We start from the raw sequence: 10,587 nt of genomic DNA, 5'->3' as shown, positions 1-10,587 counted from the left end.
CCGCGTAGAACAGCACCGCTAAAGGGTTTTATATGTATATATTTTAGCTGAAATAAAGGCAATTTATAGGCATGAAATATACCACAATAACTGTATAATCAGTTTGGGTCCTCCTCTATATTCATTAATGTTGAAAATATTAAAATTAATATGACTAATATGTATCACACACTCCTCATCTACTGCTGTTATAGTTCTGTGAAATACATTTTATTTATTTCTTCTTGTCTTACAGGTGAGATGTGTGTATCACATAAGATTTATTCTGCAGACTACAGAAGATAAACTGCTCTCTAAATGAGTTGCTGACCTAGAAATGGTGTCATAGATGATTGAGCAACACTAGAATAGCTTTTGACAAAATGACTATTATAAAATAAAATCTTGTCTACCTGTATATGAGAATTTAAACTCAAAGGAAAGTTGCAGTATAATGCCATTAAAATCTAACTATGACATGTGAAATCTAAAGGGTTGTTTTGCTATTTTAGTTTGGTGGAAGCAGATAAACAGCAAGTGTTACATCCAGCTGGACAAATAAACCTCCCAAATTCAGCCAAACAAGGCGACAGGCTGTTGCAGGTCACTAAAAGGCGGTGCTATCTTTAGAAGGGCTGGAATTTCACTCACTATCAGGATTTTTTGGGGAGAAAAAAACCCTAATTTCTGTGTGACTTTAAAAAAAATGTAATATGGACACTATATTCAGGTTTCGGGGGTTTGATCATCCAGCCAAGAAACGTTTATAAAATATTAATAAACGCTCTCATCAATAACACCTGCTAAGGACAATGTTCATAAATAAGTTATCACTATGTAATCAGTCAAGACATCTTCAGTCACCTCAGGACATCAGAGCATTGATTTAATGACAGAAGCTCCTCTTTGTGTCTTTGTGTAGCTTTGGGGGAAGTTGTGTTAAGGAACATTTAACAAATCATTTCACAAACAGCTGCACAAACTCCCCCCAAAGGATAAAGTTCAATGTGGTTTCAAGGAGGTTTGATGTTTCCACCCACCAGCATCAGTGATATGAGCTGGCAGCTTTGTTGTCCTCTGAAACCTGCAGGACACATAAAACAGCTTCATTGTATCGCCCGCTCACTTTTTCCCCGGTGTATCTGCTGGTGTTTGATGGTGGTGTGAGCTTTTGAACCAGCCTGGGCCACAATCACATAACAGAACACAATGTGGGCATTGTTGATGTTAGAAAGCCTGCTACGTCTGCGTGTGTATGCGTTGGCAGGATGTGACGGGGGGGGGGTGTATTAGGGTCTTAACCACATTCCTAATTGCAGCAAATGACCAGGGAGGTTCTAGTGTAAGATATGTGAATGGCATCTCTGTTGCTGTGAGTTTGGTAACGGATGCATCAGAAGTCATCGGAGGGGTCTCCTACATCCATTGACACGATACCTGCCTATAGTTGTTGAGGGTTGGTACACTGTGGTTGGAAAGTAACTGTACTTTTACTCAAGTACTGTACATGCTGTACAATTTTGAGGTACTTGTACTTGATGTCAGTATTTAATTTTGTGCCACTTTATACTTCTCATTCACTACTTTTTACTCTACAATTATTTGACAGCTGTAATTATTTTCAAATTAAGAGTTTACAAAAAAAAAAAAACACATAAGACCCGTGCATAAAATACATTTTATTAAACCAGTAGCTGGTCTAATTAAGTCCCACTGTCATGTCTCAGATGTCTATGAGTTGTTGCTGGAACTTTTCCCCTAGAAACCTTTCAGAAGATTACACTTAAATAACCGTTTGAATCAAATCAAAGATCAAATTATTCAATATTTTCATCAGTTTTACTTAGTGACCCTTTGGAGGGGCCCAACTCCTTGTTTGGAAACCACTGGACTGAACGGTTTAGCTATCTAATAATAATAATATTAAATAATAATCTAAAATATAAACGTATATAATTTGCAGAACTATTACTTTTAGTTTTGATACTTATTTTGATATGATGTATAATATTTATATACTTTAACTTAAACCTACTACAAAGAGTTTGCTAACTCATTGTGAAACTCAATTTAACACCAATGCCTATGAGCCACAGAGAAGACTGGCTATTTCTATACAGTTATTCCCATTGAAATCAATGAAATGAGGCGGTGGGAACGCTACTGCTTTTGTCCACAGGGGCCGCCAGAATCACCACAAAATTAAAGTTCCCTGGTGCTGCTTTAAGTGAGATTAGAAATGAATGATTTTTACTTATAATGGAGTATTTATACATTGTAGTATTGGTACTTTTACGTAAGTGAAAGATGTGAGTACTTCTTCCACCACACAGAATGTAAACAGTCCGGTGGCCTCTTCTCATTAACGAAAAATAATTATTTAAAAAGCTGAAACTTAGAAATTAGATTATTATTGATAAAGAAGAATTGATAAATGTCCCCTCATTTATACAACAGCCCTTCCCTATCTCGGTCTTAACTTTAAGGACAGTTGTTCACATCCTTTTCTAGCTGTATTTCTGCTGTAAGTAATGTTTTCTATAAATTCACCTGTTGCTCCATAATCCCCATCACATTTCACTTTAAAGTACTGGGCAGTAGATCTAGTCTTAATCTTTACTCCTTAGTGTCATAGCTCAAACCACTCTGTATCTAATAACCATTAAATCAGGTCGTCTGTAGGTAGAGTTACTATACATTAAGGATCATAATGCTCCATATTAACCCATTAGAATTAGCATATGTGAAATAATAATAACTAATGTTATGACCTGTTGAAATGATATCCCTCAATTAAACATTAATTAGACACTCATTCACATCATTATCTTGACAGTTCACAGTTACTCTTGACGAGCAAATCAAAACAAATAAAAAGCTTTCATATGGACAGATATAAATAATGTCTGTGTGTGTCCCTGTGAGCGATCAGGTGTGTAACTGCCTTTACCTGGTTTCACCCAACCACACAAACAGCACTTTCATGTCCACTTTTGCCCTGGGTGGTTGTGTAACATGAGCTGGAGAGGAGGTGAAGCCACCCGGCATTGTATTGTCTCAGGTCAGTGGGAACAGAGAAACCGGAGAGAGGGTGCAGGTCGAACAGGTGGACCCCTGCAGGTGACGAGGCCTTTCTTCACAGATTAGCTGCACTTTTCTGCCGACAAAATAAATGCTGACTAGAGAGAGATCTGTGTGGCCCCCTGGACAAATCACTGGTGAGGATATTAAGTTTCATTTGGGGGTAAAAAACAAAAAAAACAGAACCCCTTTTTGATGCTACCCACATACATGTTCCACAGGTTTTATTATTGACCAGTATATAGCCAGTTAAAGGTAAATATTGCTCAAGCTCTCTCTATCTCTTAATCAAATAAAATAAATTTTTATATACCATAATGTTTCAGTTATGAAAACCCTGTTGCCTGGGAACACTCAATTATGGATTAAGGTTTTCATAATAACAGCATGTTATAAATTGACCTGAAAAAAAAGTTATGAATAGAAGTTGTGAGCATACAGCCGCGGTCAGCCTGGAGAGGTTGCTCTTGTGAACGTGGTTTTATAGCTGAACAAAGTAATTACAGCAATTATAATCTACAAACTAAATTCCAGATCTTTTAATTTCATATGTGAACACAGGTTTTGTTCAGATTCTGTTGATGATGTTGATTATTGTTGATTGTTGGATTTTTAGCAATTTGTCACCTTCATGCTAAATTATTGAGTTTTAAAAGCAGTGAAACTCAACACTCTGGTGAGACAGAGGCGCTTGAAGTTTCACACAAATCAACATAACAGAGGCTGTTGGAGGAAACCAAGCCCAAAAGTTATCAGAGAGGCAAGGCAGTATGCTCAATATGCACAGTTGGCACAGGCAATTTAGTGGTGTGCCAGCATAAAACCATAGTGATGACTATAATGCAATGCAAACAGATGGTTGTTGTTACTTTAAATGGAGGACTTCTGTAATACTTAAATTTAAGCCAAACCTCACTGATAATGGCATTTAAACAGCACACAGAGGCATGTAAAATTGATTACATTTCATGCTGATTTAGCAATCCTGTTGGGATTTTACATCTTTGTTGCAATCTGGACAACGCACGCCATCCTTGGGAGAGACGATGAGAAGTGGTGCCTGTGTTACACGGCTGGATTTCATTGATTTGCCACCTTCATGCTCAAATGATCAAGTTTTAGAAGCTCTGAAACTCAAATCCTGGAGAGACAGAAGGACCAGCTCCTTAGGTTTCACAGTGATGAAGTCAACATAACAGAGGCTGGTGGAGGAAACCAAACCCAAATGTTATTGGAGAGGCAAGGAAACATGCCCAAAATGCACAGTTGGCGTCTGCACTTTTTGGCCTGTGTGCCAAGACATTAAACCATACTAATGACCACAATGCAAAGTTAAAACAGATGGCTGTTGAAGCTTTAAATACATAACTACTTCTGTATTTCTGATAGATTTAAGTCCATGCCCAACCCTACAGATAATTACACTGACCGCACACAGAGGCATGCAAAATTGATTACATGTCATGCTGATTTACTTATCAGGAAGACAGTATTACTTATCTGACTCTACAAAAACATCTGTAATGACATGGATCTAAAATATGAGGGCAAAAACATTACTGGGGGGGAAATTAAGAGATAATGAGGTACATTTCTCGACCTCCATCATCATCAAGACTTGAATTAATGTCTGAACAACTCACTCCATCCTTGAGAAGGATGAGAGCATTACCAATGTAATTCAGCAACCTGAAAAATAAGTAACCTCTTGCGGTTTGCCATAGACGTACACGGATGGTGAGTGTGACTGCAGAAGTTGTGTCTGCATCAGTGGCTGTGTGAAGCACGGTGTTAAATCACACTGTGTGAAAGTGGGAGAAGCTGATCCTGGTCCTGTTGTGACAGTGGTGTGGTCCTTTGTAGGGAGACCATCCACAGTAAATCTGCTCCACTCCCCTCGCACAAAAGACTGCTTCCATTTATGGCTCTTGGGTGGGGGGTGTGCCACTGAACCAACAATGAAGGGAGCAGGACCTCGCAGACCTCTCTGAATTCTTTCTCAGGCAGATGAGACAGGGAATTCTGGGGATTCCTTTGTTATCCCTGCAAAGTGCAAAACCATTTTTCCTTCAGCGCGAAGGAATTCCCTCTGGGATGTCATGACAATCAGGCTGTACAGCAGGCAGGGAATTTACTTTAGTTGATAGTGAAACCATGATTTTTATGAGGAACTAAGAAGTGTGTAGAGTTGTTTTTATTTCATTTCAGTGCAGGTTTTAATATTTTTTCATAAGCCTCAGAGGTTGTGGGACGTTTTTCAAACAGCTGAGGACGATGTAGTCGTTCACATCTAAAAAAGGAGCATAAACACGAGGCAAAGAGTTTTTTATACATCTTTTTCTGAGTATATTAAAGGACCAGTGTGTAGTGTGCAGTGTGGCATCTAGTGGTTAAGCTGCACATTGCAACTCTCGCGTGTAATCCTTCCCTTCCAAGTACAAACAATCCTATCTAGAGCCAGTATTTGCTTTGTCCCTTCTGGGCTACTGTAGAAACACGATGCTTCAACATGGCGGCCTCCACGGGAGGCAACCCGCAGCGTCTGTGGATAAAAACGTCTCCTTCTAAGGTAACAAAATCTCAAACATTCTTATTTTGCAGCGGTTATATGCAAATAAAAACATACCTATAATATTTCTCCTAAATGGACCTTTTAACGCTGTAGTGTAAAATAGTAAATATGCTTTATTAGTTGACTGCTGCTAAACAACATTAACAGTCATCTTTAACACCATTCTTCCCATTGTGGAGAATCAAACATTAACCTCACATCTGCTGTGCGCTCAAAACTGAACACTTCCTTCCAATTGTTATTGTCTGCCTGTGCTCGTCATTAAGTCCTTTTGTTGTTAAAAATAACTTCTCTCCAGGGGAAAAGCCACCATGACTAATTCTGAGGAAACACATGCTCAATCATGAACACCGTGCTGATGGTTTCCAACTTCAACTCCACTCATGTCCAGAGCCATGCAGTCCACGCTCAACCTTTCAGACAGACAGGTCAAGAAACACTTAGTAAATCATTTCCATGTTTGCAAGGTTAAGCTGCTCTGTGTCTTACGCTAATGCTTCAAAAAAAAAAAAAACATGTTGTGTAAACCCCCTACAGTTTACGTTCGTTTGGAAGCATTTCATGGAGGTATTTAAACTTTTAAGCCAAAGCTGAAAAACTTGCAGTAATGTGATTTGACTAAAGGGGCGAGTTGCCAAGGTGATGAATGCTCCAACAGACCCAGCAGGAGATCAGAGAAGAGAATTCCCCAACAGCCAGAATACTGAGCTAGAAACCTGCCTGTATTAAACACAACATTACTGCCTTATTGGCCCTGAGCACTGTAATACCTTTAGTGCAAGCATTATTAAAGCTTTAGGGGGAACAGTGGAAACACAATTAACCATGTATTCCAAAATAGTGCCAGTATAGACACGTACAACTTGGAGTAGCCCACTAACAATCATCATATTGATAACTGTTAACTAAACAGGTACTTAACTGTGGCTACAAGAAATATACTTACTGTAATATATAATATACTCAGTCAACACTTGATGTGTTATTATTATTAGCTACAGTAAACTATACTTCTGGTTCACTCACTCATAAAATAATAAATCTCAGAATCAGTCAATATTCCCAGTTTCCCATTTTATCCAATCCTATTTTTTGGAGAATCTGTTGCATACACTAATCAAGATGGTGGCCACACATACATAACAAGAGCAAACAGGACTTTAAATAATGAAAACCAAAAGCTGCAGAACAATCTTTGCAGTAAATCTTCTGGGCTGTGAAGTGTTAGTGTGAAGTATAACCTTTGTCTCTGTTGTAGTGTGTGTGTGTGTGTGTGTGTGTGTGTGTGTGTGTGTGTACATCTGTCAGCTCCACAAAGATCATTAAAACGTCATCATCATTATCATTGTTCTGCACATGATGGATTCTGCAGAAGCACAACACACGGAAATTAACATCTCATCGGGTTTATTTAGATTTTAGACTTTCCTTCATGACCTGAAATCCATAGTAGTTTGTATCTAAATAAATAAGTTAATAATAACTGTTCTGGGTGGGAAGAGTTGTCCTCTCCCTGTGGCTGCACTCCTGTACTGCTGATTGTATTGTAAGTGTTGTACTGGGCGGCGCCATTGTCATTGTCAACAGACAGTAGACACTCTGCGGTCATGGAGTGATATGTTGATTTCTGAAACCTCAACCCACAGAGAGCAAATGGTGTGTCATTGAAAAGATCTCAGCTTTTGTTTGCCTTTTGAGCTTCTGCAACACACATACACACAAAAAACTAGATAACAGATGCTCAAGATCAATAACTCCTCAAAATGCCAGGGTTATTATCTTTCACAATGACTTCCTGTTTTGTGCACTTTGATTCCTGAAGACAAAATGTCAATATCAGTTGGTGTTGCCCTTTTATGAGCACTCCTCACAACCTTATAATGGGAACAGAGAGGATGTAATTATGTATAGGCTGCAATCCATTGTTGAGTGCAACAGGCTACCTTATAATTATATGGACTATATTATATACTGTATATAGCAAGAAAGTCTTCAATACGGCCATGAGATGTTCTTTTTTTTTGGCTTGTTTGCAAAGTTTTGATTTACTACCTTGAGTTCTCTGTGTCACTTTGTCACATCCTCTGGCCTTTCTACTCAACTGTCCTCATGAAGTTTAAACATGATCGTGGAAAACGTTCATACAAGGGATTAAACATGGCACGGTACAAGCATGTTGAACTGATGGTCATTTTTAGGTCATCTATAATCATGTGTGGCAACTTGCCAAATTTCATTCAAGGATGTTAAATAATTGATGTCCATTTCAATGAGTATCAGGCTACATTATTGATAGCCTAGAACAGACTAGGAGATGTGCTTCTATTATGCACAATCTAGTTTAGTCCTTTTTTTACGCAGGGAATAAACAAAGGTAAGACAATATGAGCTGGTAAAAAGATGCTGAATACATATGTAAAGCTGCCTGACTAGTGTGCTAAAGGCCAAGTCAGGAGGAGCTCCAGTAAAAATGCTAATTTGGAATGCGTGATAAACCCGGCTTACGTCTGTGTCCTGTCATTTGGCATCATTTTCGTGCCATTGAACACTGGGAAGAGCCACTACACCAGCTGCTCTGCAGCAGAGGAGAAAACATCCAAATTATTATCAACCAACTGGGCACGATCTATCTATCCATCTATGACTGTCAAGAACTTGAGTATGAAAATGATCATGAAAGGCTGAAAGAAAAGGTATGATAAGAACCGTGTAACTAGAGCTGTTATGAATGTTTTGGCACATCCTGATGTTAACTGTGAACTCTGAGATTATGGAACTATGTTGTGAAATCCTTCCTGACCAATACCTGAACATCTGATGACTTGTGCATTCATCGGAGGAATTTCTTCAACCTTTGAGCTCCTCTGAACTGACATACAGGGTCACAGTTACTGTTAATGACAAAAATTCACTGGCCATCAGACAACCTCATCAACCGAACCTTGATGAAAAGAATCCTGAATAGACAAGATAATTGCTCACATGACTTAAATTTTTAGCAATGAAAATAATCAATTAGAGAAAAAAAAAAAAGTCCAGCCTCTATGTGACCGTGACTGGAAAGTTTTTTCCTCATTCTGGCTCTGATGCCGGGCAGCTGAATACAGAGACTGTGCTTCACTAATGAGCAGTGACATGCAGCCCCTCTGGCCCATGGTGGGAGAGGACAGCTTCCCTTTCAGGAGAACAATGGGAAGATAGAAGCCTCCCTGGACTGGATGTAGGGGTCCTGCTGCAGAGCTGCCAGAGAAAACTCATCATGCCCTCACTGACAAATGGGCAGAATAAAGGAAAATAACAACATGCACTGAAACGAATCAAAATGAATAATTATGGACTGAACACAAACTGCAAAAGGTTTTCCCAGACTGAAGAAATTAAAAGGAGCATGAACTACTCTGTGGAAACAGTTGTATCATGTTTACTGTGAGATAATTACTAAAGTGACATCATCCAGGTATCTCAGCTGGGTGAAACTTTGAGTTTGAAAGATGTAGGCGTTCACCAGGCAGGTGAAAGACAATACTGAGTTGCAATATGGGAATTTTAGGATCCAGCACTCCTGGAGCTTAACCTATCCTAGGTGTTTGTATAAGTGTGTGTATTCTGCCCTTTACCCATCTCCTTAACAACCCATATACCATCAACTTATCATCTTTTTAAGAAATGCTATTTAAAAAATGACATGGACTATCCAGCAAGCAAGGCAAGTCCATCAGAATATGTATAAAGGGTGGAACCGTTATCAACAAAACCTGGACAATGCAAGAAATAGCTTATAGCTTTGTGGAAATTATAATGTACTATTTCTGAGAATGTAGTGAGTTATTCAGGCTAATGGATGATATTTTATTTATTGGGGACAAAACCTTAAAGTTACCAGTACAACATGTCTCTAACAGACAGAGTAGCTTCATGATAATAGGATTCAACTAGATTAAAACTTAGATTGTAAAAGTGTTGTCACATCCTGTATATCTATGACATTGTCTGGAGGGCTTGGTGACGGTCTATTCCCAGGTTAGGCTGATCAACACATGCAGTGGTATTAGGGAAAACTCTATCTCGTTTGTGTTAATAAAAGAAACTATACTGCCATCTTGTGGCGATGAACACACCCTCAATAATTCAGTCGGCACACAAACCTCTGTACTCCAGGACAAGTGAACACATCACAACGTGGGACAATCAGCACTTTGGGCTGTGAAGGTGTAGCGGTGATCCATAGTTGTGAAGGGAGTTTGTTTAAAAGGCAGTTCATCTGTCAGTTGTGCCCCCAATGCAGACACAATCAGATTCAAAAGGGGAAAAAAGCGCTGTAAGTCAGATTTCTAACACCTGGGGGCGCTGTAGCTGTTTCCTGTGGTCACCCAGCACAACCTTCACCATCATTCATACGGTTTGATTTTAAATCAACACCTTTAAATCCCCCTTTGACCCACCCTGTGTCCCTCCCTTTCTCTGTAGGGCTGCGACTCCTTTTGTAAGTGTCACTTAATATTATATATATATTATATAATAATATATTCACTTGATTTAGACCAAAATGTAAACAAGAAGTACATAAAAAAAAGTCCCGCAGTTCCACCAAAGCTACTACAATGTGCTGAAAATGGATATAAATCTGATATATTGACATGCGTAAAATTAAAATGAAGACGACTAACAGCCAATTTAATGGTGCCCTTTGATGTGTAGTACATGTTCTCCATATGTTGTTGAGTCACGTTATATCTTCCAGATATATGCGCACATTGATGAATTACTCCAGAGTGTGTTATGGGATCAAGAGCAGTGGGCCTGTTGGTCACGGTACCTTTCTCTGATTCTTTTGAGATGCTTTGATGGAAAACTCTCTGCAGACACCCGGGACAGACAGACCTGAACAAATAATGGAGGGTGGACGCGGTGGGGAGTAGTCAGTCTTGAAGCCCTTACTCATTGGTTGCCTCAGA

The sequence above is a fragment of the Dicentrarchus labrax genome, unplaced genomic scaffold (assembly GCF_905237075.1).
Source record: "Dicentrarchus labrax unplaced genomic scaffold, dlabrax2021, whole genome shotgun sequence".
NCBI lineage: Eukaryota > Metazoa > Chordata > Actinopteri > Moronidae > Dicentrarchus > Dicentrarchus labrax.
Note: the sequence above shows the minus strand (reverse complement) of the source record.